Source organism: Octopus bimaculoides, chromosome 10 (assembly GCF_001194135.2).
Source record: "Octopus bimaculoides isolate UCB-OBI-ISO-001 chromosome 10, ASM119413v2, whole genome shotgun sequence".
Lineage (NCBI taxonomy): Eukaryota > Metazoa > Mollusca > Cephalopoda > Octopoda > Octopodidae > Octopus > Octopus bimaculoides.
The window spans coordinates 25,205,239-25,219,602 of NC_068990.1; the positions used below are offsets into that span (position 1 = coordinate 25,205,239).

A 14,364-nucleotide genomic window follows, 5' to 3' on the forward strand; every position below is an offset into this window, starting at 1 on the left:
TAAGTAGAACACTGGATCACCTGAAGAAAATTAACAGGTTAAACCTATTTGGAGGTAAATCTGCTTAATATCAGAGAGAGAAAAATACAGAACACACACAAATATATGTGTATTCCCCAGCATGGCCGGAGTCAAATGAGTGAAACAAGTAAAAGATTTTATATGTGTGTGTGTGTGTACACACACACACAGAGTAACGTTTGTTTCTAGGTCAAGCTATATATATATATATAAAATCAATTTAACATTAAACTGAAGGGTTATTTAATACTTTTTAGTAGTGTCTATATTTACTAAACCATTACAAGGAAAATACTGAGAGTGACTTTGAAGTTTTGTCAGACTGTGACAAAGGAAAGCAAACTGAAAATTGGAAGTTACTGTCAAACTTTCTCTTGTAAAGGCTTAGTTTTATACATACATAGATACCCATATATGTTTCAGGATTCCTTACAATCTAGGAGCACCAACTCATAGGATGCCAGGACTAGCTAGGTGCCATAACAACACTGAGATCACAGTAAGGTAAAACAACCATTAGGTGTCACCTGTTGGTAGAGTACTGCAGGTATGTAGATACATAGGTACCAAATCCAATATAGACCATAGATCCGACTTGGGGTTGGTTCCAGGTGTGGCGTAGGCATGAAAGAAGAACACAATTCTATTTGTGTTCTTTTATATATATAAGGTCATGGTAGGGTATAAAGATAGGTATTCCAAATGAAGCACTCAATCCAAGTTCTGGGGGGCTACCAACACTATTGGATTCCAGACTAATACTGAAATTTTCAACTGTAGAAGATCCTGGTTTCATGACAGTATTTTACTCTTCACGAAACTAACACAACAATTTCACGCACACACACGATGGTCTTAAAATGATGATGGTTGGGAAGCAAGCTTTTTAACTGCACAGCCATGCTTGAACCCATTGCAGACTGACTTAAAAAGCAGCAAAGGACACTGGCTTAGGTGGACAAGAAGAGTCTTACTAAAAATAAGTTGGGAAGGACAAAGATTTTCCTAACATTCTGCAAAAAACATGCCTGGACAAAGGGAAACATTGCCTCATTTGGAAACAGGAGAGAGTTGGGGACAAGAAGGATAACTGGCCATAGGAAATGTGTTGCAAGAAACCTTGTCTGACCCATGAAAACATGGAAAAGTAGACATGAAATGATGATGAAGTGTTGATATAATATCAGTTTTTTTTAATGGTTTTTTTGGTGATTATTGAGTGAATTACTGTGAAGTACCTCCTCTACTTCATCATTTCATAATGCAGCAGATTGTCTCTGAGGTTTCATTGTTGGGCATTAAACAATTGAAAACACTGATAGCAGTTTGAGGTTTTAGGATTAGTAATATCACTGTCCTGAAGTAAACAGTCACATCTATAGCACCTTATGGCTAATGTGAGGTGAAAATGGGTGATCAATAAAAATTTGGAGTTCAAACTAGGTTGTACAGTATTGAATTTCATTGATCTATCAGATCAACAAAAAAGTTAACTTGTTAAAGCTAACAACACACATACACAGCTTTATGTATCTCACAATGCAGTAGGACCTGTCTAATTAATCTCTTTGTATCTATTCAATAAGTTTAGAAGAAATCTAAATAATAATAATAATAATAATGATTTCTTCCTGTTTGTTTCATATTCCAATGCAAATATATGCATCACTGACAGACCACAGAAAATTCTCATTACGCACAAACAATATCCTAATATCCAATAATTTTATTTGTTTTTTTCTGGGTTGTATCATTGAACAAAATTTAATCCATATAAAGATTCATGAATATTATCTTCTCCAACAAGACATCTTTTTTTCTTTCTTGCTCAAAGATTCCTAGGAGATTAAAATATAAAGGATATTTTTCACAAGATTAAACCATATAAAGAGGACTAATCCCCTATTTCTGTACAGATGAGAGCCACAGGATAGATCACATCAAAAAACCTTCATACATTTTGTCTCTTGATAGAATTTGGTACCATTTTGAATCTTGTAAAACAGGTTCTGACTTCAGTATAGAAGCTATCATTATTCCAGTCTTGGAGAAACTACAAACGTTATGAGAACTGCCATTCTTCCACTGGCTTATCATCATTCAATGTCCATTTTCCAAGGCGGCATGAGATGGATGGTTGACTAGAGCTGGCTAGTCAGAAGATTGCACGAAGCTCTGCTGTCTGTCTGGCATGGTTTCTATGGCTGGATGCCCTTCCTAATGTCAACCACTTAAAGTTTACTAGGGGCTTTTACTTGGTACCAGCAGCAGTGAGACCACCAAATAATGTACAAGACAACACCTCTCCAATGAGTGAGGAGGAATGTTGAGGGAAGTTGAGGTTTTGTAGCAGGTGATGAAAGGTTAGAGTATGAACAAGGGGACAGAAATAAGTGTCTTGCAGTAAAAGAAATACATGGCAACATCAGCAGGAGAGAGGGGGGAGAAAGGGGGAGAGAAGACGGTGAAGATGTGATGGGGGAGGGGGTAACACAAGTTACAGGGAGGTTTATATAAGTGAAGCAGAACCAAGGATTGAATAGGGTGAGTGGATGGGTGGACACAAATAGAGAGTAGGGGTGTTGGGGTTAGGAGTTATGTTGTGGGGAAAAGATTCAACAGGGGGACATTATGTGCAAGTAGGTTTGCAAGGGCATGAAGGGAGAGTGGGAGATAAGGTGGAGGGGAATACAGTGAGTGGTGAATTCGGGTGGAGGATGGGGTATTAGGAATTGGGGCATGGACATAAAGGACAAGCCTCCATGTCCTCAATTTTACATAGCTGAACAGGTCTTTGCAAACATAGAAAATTGCTAATTATCTCAATCCTTTGTCATCTACTCTGTGAAGCTCAACATCTAAACATAATCTTTCCCTATTTTGTCCCACATCTTCCTGAATCTTCATCTTCCATGGCCTCTCTCTGCATTCTTTATGCAGCTGTCTTCATCCATACTCAGCACATTACCATAACAGCATAGTCTTCTCTTTTACATACATCTGATGCCTCTTATGCACATTTACACTTTCATACAAATTTTAACCCTTTTGATACCAACCTGCCTAAGATGCCACCCCCAACTTCTATGATATAAATGCCTAGTTTCAATGAGATTTAAATGAAAACTTTCCATCAAAATTTTATGTTCCAAATGCCAGTTTAATAATGATGAAGCTAATTCTTCATTATTTTGAAAATTAATTGAAAGCAGTGTATTTAAACAGAAATACAATAACAAAATGGTTAAGATCAGTGATACCTTCCTAATATCCAGCCCTTTTATGTGATATAGCAGACAGAACCTAAATCACAGCACCACCCTCAGAATATAAATCAAATTTCTCCCTTTTTCAGACATGGCAATGCATGTGCATGTGTGTAGGCAAGTAGTTAGCTAGAAAGATGATACATGGATACACCATATGATAGCTAGAATGAATGATAGACAGACAGATGGATGGACGGATGATCAGACATAGACGCATGGTTGAGTGGTTAAAAAATTTACTTAGCAACTAAGTGATTTGAGGTTCAATCTCATTACACAGAACCATAGTCACACATTGACACAAGTCTTGTGATGAAATTTGGTAGATGGAAACTGCATTGAATTCTACAAGGAAGAACATTGCTATTCTTTGACTAGTACAATTAATCTGTTACCCAGTTTTAACAATACCATCAGGCTGTTGGATGCCTTGAGTAGAATACACCAAACAATCAGGTGTCTGGTTTAACAATACCTTTCCCACTTCATTCTACAAGTCTTGGCGGCCCCGGAGTTCTTCCTCTGAGAAAGTCTTAAACAACTGATAAATAAAATAAATCCATTCTTCAGCCACCATTAATAAATCAAACAACGAATTCAGTTTAAAGCTGTTCTGTTATTGTCTTAATCCATCAAAAGCTGTTTTGCTGTCATGTTTTCTTAAAAGCTCTTCTGTTGTTAGTCCTGTTTAAAAGCTTGTTGCCTTAAAAGCTTTTAGTCGTTCTAAACTGATCAGTAACAACGTAAAACAAAATAAAATAGGTGGGAATGATCAGAACAATCTAAATGTTCATGCCACCCATCAAGTCCTGTCTTTGACAAGTAAAAACAGATGCTTTCTTTACTTTACATCACCATCTTGCTGCTGTTTATTATCCAGCTCGTTCCAGATTTCATCACAAGGATATCAGGTTAAATCATTCCGTGATGAAGATACGATGGTACCACTGTAACCCTTAAAATCAACATACTGCATGCAGACACACACACAAAACCTCTCTCTCTCTCTCTCTAACTACTGCTACTACTATTAGTACTACGACATTATGAACAACATCCACCCTGTGTATAAACCTTCAATAACAATAATAATAAATAAGAAAAAGAAGGGTTTCAAATTTGAGCATATGGCCAGTAATTTTGAGGGGTGGAGGAGAGTTGATTACATCAACTCCAGTACTTTAATGGTCCTTTATTTTATCAACCCTGAAAGGATGAAAGAGTTGACTACAATGGGATTTGAGCTCAGAACATAAAGAACTGGAAGAAATGCTAAGTATTCCGTCCAACATGCTAACAATTCTGCCAGCTTGCTACCTTAATAGTGGTAATTCTTTCTACAGTAGGCACAAGGTCTGAAATTGGGTGGGGGGAGGGGATACTTATTAACCCTAAAAGGATGACAGGCGAAGTCAACCTAGGTGGGATCTGAACTCAGAAAGTGAAGAGGCAGAAGACGTGCCCCTAAGTATTTTGTCTCGCATGCTAATGATTCTGCCAGCTGACCCTTAATAATAACAACAATAATAATAATCTTTTCTACTCTAGGTGTAAGGCCTGAAAGTTTTGGGGAGGGGGCCAGTCGATTAGATCGACCCCAGTACTTGAATGGTACTTAATTTATCAACCCCGAAAGGATGAAAGGTAAAGTCAATCTCAGCAGAATTTGAACTCAGAACATAAAGACAGACAAAATACTGCCAAGCATTTCACCCAGCATGCTAACATTTCTGCCAGCTCACCGCCTTAATAATAATAATAATAATAATAACAATAGTTTCAAATTTTGGCAGCATTTGTAAGGGAAGGAGTAACTTGATTACATCGACCCCAATGTTCAATGGGTATTTATTTTATCAACCCCAACAGGATGAAAGGCAAAGTAGACCTTAGCAAAATTTGAACTCAGAATGTAAAGATAGACGAAATGCTTGGCAACATTACGTCCACTATGCTAATGATTCTGCCAGCTCACTGCCATAATAATAATAATAATAATAATAATAATAATAGTAGTAGTAGTAGTAGCAGTGCATTGCACAAGAACACAAGAAACAATAGAAATAAGACACTAACCAAGCTGGAAAAAAAAGAAAAAAGAGAGGGAGATGGCAGAAACCCAACAGACAAGCAAAAATAACTTGAAGAATGCCAAACACCATATTCTAAACACACCTGAGACACATGGAAGGAAGTTTAGAGTGGAAGAGTGAAGAGAATAGCAAAACGGCTACAAAAGACAAACAACAGTAATGGTGCGAACACAGTCCACCTTTCTCTGGAACTTTTTTTTTCTCTTTCTTTATATTTAACCATTTTGTATTCTAATGTATTTCTTTTTTCTTTGTCTAATGTTAATATGGAAGGGGATGTCAGTTTGACTATTTACATGTGTTGCTGTTGTTGTTGTTTAGCCCCAGGTTAACATTGGTCTAGTAGAGCTTTGATGAAAAAGGTCTTCCAGCTGTGATCACTCCATTTTTGCTTTCCTTTGCTTTTTTTTTTTTTCTTCTTTTTGCAGACAAAGTATTATAGACAGCATTATCTAATGTGTCCCTTTTTTTTTTTTTTTTTAACTCAGTAGCTGTTTGATATGAGAGAGATTTAACTGTTATATCTAGCAAGTTTAGCAATCACACACACACTCCCCTGTTAGCTTGCTATTTGCTTATGAATTATGGAACTTTTGCTTTTTTTTTTTTTTTTTTTTCAAACAAAAGGATGTTATATGTCAGTTCCAGCCACTGAAACTGGTAGGAGGGGAGTGGTGCATATGTGTGTCTAAACAGATTGAGGCAAGAAGAGAATGTATTCCACTTTGGGATATAATCGTGGGAACTTATTAAATGAGAACTAGAGTTGGTCCTTCATCAGTGGCCAATGACTACCATCACTAGCTTGCATTATTTTGATTGAGAACTAGTACTCATCATCATCATTAAACATCCGCTTTCCATGCTAGCATGGGTTGGACGATTTGACTACACCAGACTCCAATCTGATCTGGCAGAGTTTCTACAGCTGGATGCCCTTCCTAACACCAACCACTCCGAGGGTGTAGTGGGTACTTTTTATGTGCCAGTCTAGCGGTACTGGCAATGGCCATGCTCAAATGGTATTTTTTACGTGCCACCTGCACTATAAACTGAAAACCACAAAAGTATTAGTTACCATTTCATTGTGGGATAAAAGCTCAGTGAGTTATTACTTCAGCTGGTAACAAAATTCTCTTTCTTGCAGTAAAGAGTAGATTGTATGATGCTTGAGTATGAAGAGTAATGCTGCAGGGTAGTGAAAATTTGGACCTTGAATATGTTTAGCATGTACTTGTTTCAGTCATTGGATTGCAGCCATGCTGAAACACTACCTTAAAGGGTTTTAGTTGAACAGATTGACCCCCAAGACTTTTTTATTATTTATTTTCTGGTACTTATTCTATCTAAGTTATGGCATGTAAAGAGACCAACACTAGTCATCAAGCAGTGATGGAGGGGAGGGGGACAAACAACACACACAAATATATATATGACAGGCTTCCTTACAGTTTCTACTAACCAAATTCACTCACAAGGCAGAGGTCAGCTGGTTAGGGTTATAGAAGACACCCAAGGGGCTATGCAATAGAACTACGCCTGAAACAATGTGGTTGGAAAAAGAACTTAACCACACAGCCATGCCTGAGGACAGATACTTTCTAATTCAATCAAGCCCTCATCGACTTTCTTAAGTTCTACTTGGAAAGATAAGTGAAGGTAGAGAAGAAAGTAAGTGCCCTCTCCTAGGAAATTTGGTGGGTGACTGTGGCAAAAACGGATCTACTCTAAACCTGGGCTTATAGACTGGAGGACAACAGTTGGGTGAGGACTTGGCCCTTGAAGGTCTGGGTGATCTTGGATCTGTGGGATTCTTTGATTGGTCCTCTACAGCATCAGGAAGACTACATCATTCATGTATTCCCATATTTTGATTACAATGTATACCTTTTATCACATTTCCTGTTCCTCCCTCTTTCTCCCCATCTTTTATGTAATACTCCCACAATTCGATACCCCTGTGGCAAAGAAAAGAAATTATTATTATTATTATCATCATCATTATTATTATCATTATTACAATAGCCCAAGGCAGCAAGCAAGACAAAGTGTTTAACAATATTTCATCCGTCTTTATGTTCTGAGTTCAAACTCTGTCAAGATTGACTTTACCTTTCATCCTTTGTGGGGAGGTCGATGAAATAAGAACCAGTTGAGTATTGGGGTTGATGTAATCAACCAGCACCCATCCTTGAAATTGCTGGCCTTGTGCCAAAATTTTAAACCATTATTATTATAGAAAGGTGATGACTTAACTTTCTGATATAATATCCAACTACACACGTAAAGAAGTTATTTACTTAGCGTTAAGTTGCATGCAGCTCGACAAGTACTTAATATTAAATCCTTTATTGCCATTGGCCATAAATAAGCAACACATCAACAACATCCAACTACAAAAGTAACAACAATAACAACATCAACAACTGCTCCAATGTGCTTCAAATAACCTCAGGTAGCATATAGCAGCCATTATTATAAACAAGCTCCTCACCGAAAGTAATACTTAATGTTAATATGACATTTCAAAGAATTTATGAGTCATGTGAAGAATAGCGTTGGTTAACATAGAATGTAATTAGGCATGAAAATAAACTATCACACAGATATATCTCCAAATTGCTTACTTTTAAGCATTGTTTAACTTATTTTCTAGTAAGTACCAATTCTCACCAGTGAAGCATTTTTCATTGCGATTTATCTTTAACACACACATATCCTCATCAGGGGATTTTCACCAAGAAATCAGTTTTAATATAAATTTACATTCAGGAATTCTTTTAAAAAAATTAGTAAATCATTACTTTACAATGTTACATGAACAATGAAGTTGTGTATCAAAGAGCACGGTTCTGCTTAACCATTTGGTTACTATATTTCTGTTGGAATACATTGCTTTTGTTTCAATTAATTTTGAAAATAATGAAGAATTTAGTAAAATAACTTTATCGTTTTTAAGCTGGTGTTTGGAGCATAAATTAATAGAGAATTTTGATGGGTCTTTATTTGGATCAATTTGAACAGGAAATTTATATCATAGAAATAGGAGCGGTCTCATGTAGGTTGGTATCAAAAGGGTCAACACCACCGCCTGGTCGAGGGGGAGGAGGTCAAAATTTTTTTCTTTTACTCCATTGCAAGCAGGGCCATGTGCTTAAGAAGTTTACTTCCCAACTACATGGTTCCAGGTTCAGTCCCATAGTGTAGCACCTTAGGCAAGTGTCTTCTGCTATAACACTGGACCAACCAAAGTGTTGTAAGTGGATTTGGTGGATGGAAACTAAAAGAAACTTGTTGTGCGTGTGTGTGTGTGCACATGTGGGTTTCCTTGTCCTGACAGCATGTTACATATCATCATACAAGCAGTGGCAATGTTGATTGTCAAAGTTCCATGAAAAACATGTCTGGGCATGAGGAAATATTACTTTGCCTGGAAACAAGTGAAACAATAGTTGCAGGAAGGGCATCTGGCCATAGAAAACCTGCCTCAATAAACTCCATTCAACCCATGCAAGCATGAAAATGGAACACAGACGTATGATGATGATGATGATGATGCAATCATTCATACCAGACTGTTGCCCTAAGTTTACTTCTCAGCCTGTGATTTTTTTCCTTACAGATGTTTAGGCCAGGTAATCTGCCTCATTAATCTCACCTGTCTGGGAAGAGCCTACACAGGTCATACTGTCACTGACGCCCTAAATTATTTATTGCCAAAAATATAATAAATGACAAACAAATGAAAAGAAAAACATGAAAGTGATTAAGCTGCCTTTAAGTGATTCTTTGATGTTGTAAAACATTAGGAAAGAGATAAATTCTTCTTAAAAAAAAACCTTGTTTATTTATGAAAAGGTATATTTTAGCATTCATTTCTATGCTGGCTGGTGTTGAATGAGTCTGCAATAAAGCTTGTCTCCATTCATACTCAATTCTATATCATCATATCATATCATATATCTACAGGGTATAACACACATAAATCTTACATCTAAACAACACTTCATTCAGAAATGGAACCTCCATATAATCATTTGATCTGTTGTAATAAGCACCCAAATTCCTCTCAAATATTATTCAACTACCTTAAAAAGAAGGTGGGGTGGGGGTCACATTGGATAATATAGTCCAAGTTGTGTTAAAATAAAAATAGACAGGACATTCATAATTGGAATATCTTTGACCAGCAATGTAACTGGATCAGAGCTGATTCCAGGATAAATAGCAGCTTCCCAAATCCTTTTTTAGTCTTCTTAAAGATTCTCATAGATGGTGCCTCTGATGCATGGTACCTTCAAAGTACCCTCAATGCATGAAGTCTCTGACACAGTGGCACTTTTGACATGTTGGTGTTTGGAACATAAATTAACATGAAATTTTCCTGGAAGGCTTTTAGATAACTTTAACCCTTTTGTAATTTGAATTACAATGCCTTTTGTCTCAATTCGTTTTGAAATTAGGAATTTAATAAATAATAATAATAATAATAATAATAATAATAATAACAATTATTATTATTATTATTATTATTATTATTATTATTATTATTATTATTATTATTAGTGTTTAGAACAGAAATAAACATGAAATTTTGCTAAGAAATTTCAATTTACATCACTTTGAAACAGAAAGTTTGTGTCATAGAACTTGTGTGGGTTGGTATCAAAAGGTTTACCATGACTATTCTGTTGTGGTAACTTTTGAGCAAGACACACATCTTTCCTAGTTCCATGCTGCTAGACTAAACTGGAAACCCTCCACCCACCAACAAAAAAAAATAAATAAATAGACAGCCTCTCTACCACTAACTACATCACAATTCAGAGATTAGCAAAAGGAAGGGCATCCAGCTGTAAAAACAAATGCTCCAGCAACCATCTCACCCATGGAAGTAAAAGTAATTCAGTTAATAAAAAAACAATACACACCCATACATCATCCATACACTCTATCTCTATCTCTCTCTCTCTCTCTCTCCCACATACACACTTTATATCTCTACCTATCAGATAATTTGATATCTAGCAGCAAATTTATCTAATGTGCACGTCTCTGTTTAAGACAGTTGGGTTTGATTTGGGGGAGATTTTTGGTTGCTATTTCTAGCAGACTGAGCAATGCAACCACAGAGGGCCTCCTGTTGGCATATGTGAGACAGTGTGAGTTCTTGTAGTAGTAGCAGTAGTGCAGGTGGTGGTAGCAGTAACAAGTATTCCTTGGGGTAAGTGATGACAAACAGTGAGTAATAAACCTGTTAACACTTGCAAATCAAAACAAAGCAAAAGTCATTAGAGAGAGAAAGTGAGTTACAGTAAAATTATGAGACACTAATAGATCTACACACAGAGCTAATGACAGAGCAGCTACCTGCTCACTCCATCTGGTAGAAATAACAATGTCTCCCTCAAAATCATATCCTACTGACTAAACCAGTGATTCTCAACTGGGGTCCACATGACCCATGATGGTGGTGTGGGTCCATATAAGATTTTGTTGCTAAGAAGCCAGATCTAGGTGGTTTGGGCATAAAACAAGGTATTTTAGCCAGATATGGCCTGTTTAGATGTCAAAGTGTTAAAAAGAATATATTAGGGTTTTTTTAAATATTGAATAGCTGGGAGGGGTCCATCCAAGTAAAATAGGAATTGAAAGAGTCCAAAAGGTTAAAAAAATGGTTGAAATCCATTGGTCTAAGCAAACAAACAAACAAAATGGATAAAACTAAAGACACACTGTGTAGTATTGTCAAGGAGTAGGGGGGGGGGGATGATCAGGTTATATGGCTAGAATGCCTTTCATTATAGGTTTGTTCAATAAGAGCTGACAAAGAGCTAAACAACAAGACATTGGCCTGGCATCAATTATTAATGCTGGGCAAGGTGGACATTCTTTCTCTTCTTTGTAGACAACTATTGGATGATTCAAACATACACACACACAGCATGCTGGAACTGAAATAAACCTCTCTCTCGTGGGGGATAAGAGTGAGACAACACTCATCATAGCTGGTACATTGGGTATTGTTCAAAAGAGAAATAAACAAGAACATCTATACTATAATGATATTAATCCTTTCTACTATAGGCACAAGGACTGAAATTTGGGAGAGAGGGACAGTCGATTACAACAACCCCAGTGCTCAACTGGTACTTATTTTATCCACCCTGAAAGGATGAAAGGCAAAAATCAACCATGGTGGAATTTGAACTCAGAATGTAACAATAGACGAAATGCTGCTAAGTTTTGTGCCCAGCATGCTAACAATTCTGCCAGCTCACTACCTCAATAATAATAATAATAATGATAATGATGATGATGATGATGATGATGCACCAAGATTTGCTACATAGCTTACCTATCTCATCAAAAATACAGCAGCCTACATAACACACATTCTGTACAGAATTCCCTCAATATATCATAATCCAACTTACATAATATACACATGAAAAAAAAAAAATGAAAAAAATGCATCAGCCCCCATCCCCGAAAGCAACATAGAAAAAGAAATTAATAATAATAGGTAATAGCAAACAAACATACAGAGACAACAATTGCTGCCTCCTCTGCTTCCTCCTCCTCACCATCATCATCTCAGTTGCTAACAATTAAATGAAACCACAATACATGTGAAGTACACCCAAGATACTTGAAATAAAACATTTGTAGACAGTCGTGATAGAATAAATGAAGAAAATATGTCATTCTTTCTATTTTGGCACAATGCCAGCAATTTTAGGAGGAGGGGGTGTTAATACCGACCCAAGTATATAACTGGTACTATTTTATCCTGGAGGGAATAATTATGTCTGGAGTAGAATCATCTGATGAAAATATTGTAACCAACAGAATCGATTTGTTGGAAAAGGATAGTTTCCAGAATCAATCAACATAATTCTCACATAAAAATGCTATGACTGTACACAAAGTTCATCACAGGTCTGCCTAACAACATAAAATAATCTGTTATACAACACTTGCACAAAAGAGAATAACTCCTATATAACACACAACCCCTTCGTAAGACAATATACACACATACACACACATGTATGCATGCACGCAGACAAACTATATAACTATTGTGTAATTCAATATATACAACATATATCATTGCTACCTCACACACAAGCATAGTATCATAAAAATCCGTTAGATGAAACATAAATAGCTTTGAATTAAGATAGCCATCTGTGTCATACTTAATGCTAACACATCATGAGAAGGCAAATTAACTGTAGTACTTGTCTGGAGAGAATGTCTGTGTCATCATTAACACAGAACATCCGGAGGAGACATTATCTCCAAACAAATGCTGCAGTTAATCGGCTTTACATGATGTTTTTGGCATTGAGTAAATACATAGATGTAATGGGACAGGCATATTACACATGCAACACAATTGCTGTGTAAGAATACACTCGATACTATTGCTGCCTAACACAAAAATACACTCCACCACTGCTGTGTAATGCAACCACCAGACGTAAGGCTAGGTGACATTTCATCCATTCTTATGTTTTGAGTTCAAATTCCACCGTGGTCGATTTTTGCCTTTCATCCTTTCAGGGTGGATAAAATAAGTACCAGTTGAGCATTGGAAGTGATGTAATTGACTAGCCCTGCCCCCAAAATTTCAAGACTTGTGCCTATAGTGGAAAGGATTATTGTTATCATTCAAGAGGTGAACTGGCAGAATCATTAGCATACCGGACAAAAAGCTTCATGAAATCTCTCCCAATTTCAGGTTCTGAGTTCAAATTCCACCAAGATCAACTTTGCCTTTCAGCCCTTTTGAGCATCAGTAAAATAAATACCAGTTGAGTACTGGGGATAGATGTAATCAACTTACCCATTTCTTCGAAATTGCTGAGGTGGAAAGTTGGCAGAATCGTTAGCATGCTGGACGAAATGCTTAGCAGTATTCTGCCCGTCACTATGTTCTGAGTTCAAATTCCACCAAGGTCAACTTTACCTTTCATCCTTTCGGGGTCGATAAAATAAGTACCAGTTGAGTACTGGGGTCGATGTAATTGACTTAACCCCCACTTCCACCACCACCAGCAAATTTCAGGCCTTGTGCCTATAGTAGAAAATATATAGCAAAAGAGAGCCACAGCTAATGATTTTGCTGAAAGACACACAGTATAGTGTGATGCCAAATAAGACTGCAAGACAACAGATGCAGAATGTCTGAAATATATATGTGACTTCTAACCATTCCATGGTTAATTGCTGTTATAGGTTTGCTACGTCAGAGAGAACTGAGGTTAATTAACAGCATGACAATTTAGCAAAGAGGACAACAGTCGCTCGGCTTGTTTGGCAGCCAAGTTTTCTCATACCAGTTAAAAATGTCAACAACAGTTCTAAAGGCTGAGCTTAGTCATTCAGCTAACAATCAACATGTTTATAAAACTTAACTTGAAGAGAAAGAAGACTTCGGGCTCGACAACAGCAATTTCACAAACCACACACATTTGAGTGTGATTAGTGTAACACCAATGTACAGTCACCATCTGGCATAATAAGCAACTTTTTTCTAAAAAACAAAGATTTTGTATTGGTTCAGTCTGTCTACCTGACAATATGTACCTGTCTACCTTTCACATTGTGACCAATGGATATTGGTGATATTCAGATATCCACCTTCTATTGCTGACATCAAGTTAAGGCCATGGTATAAATTCAAAAGGTATGTAAAACAACATTATGTGTGTGTGCATGTATAAATATATTCTATATTCTTTTACTTGTTTCAGTCATTTGATTGCGGCCATACTGGAGCAGCACCTTTCGTCAAACTGACCCCAGGACTTATTCTTCACCAGCCTAGTACTTATTCTATCGGTCTCTTATGCTGAACTGCTAAGTTACGAGGACGTACACACACCAGCATCAGTTGTCAAGCGATGGTGGGGGGGACAAACACAGATACACAAGTATACACACACACACACACACACATATACACACAC

The 14,364-nt window shown here is 36.9% G+C and overlaps 1 protein-coding gene across 9 annotated transcripts in view; it reads right to left on the minus strand.

Moving 5' to 3' along the window:
• LOC106880762 (plectin) overlaps positions 1 to 14,364 on the minus strand; it is a 114,752-nt gene that overhangs the window by 10,658 nt on the left and 89,730 nt on the right. The gene's annotated exons all lie outside the window — the stretch shown is intronic.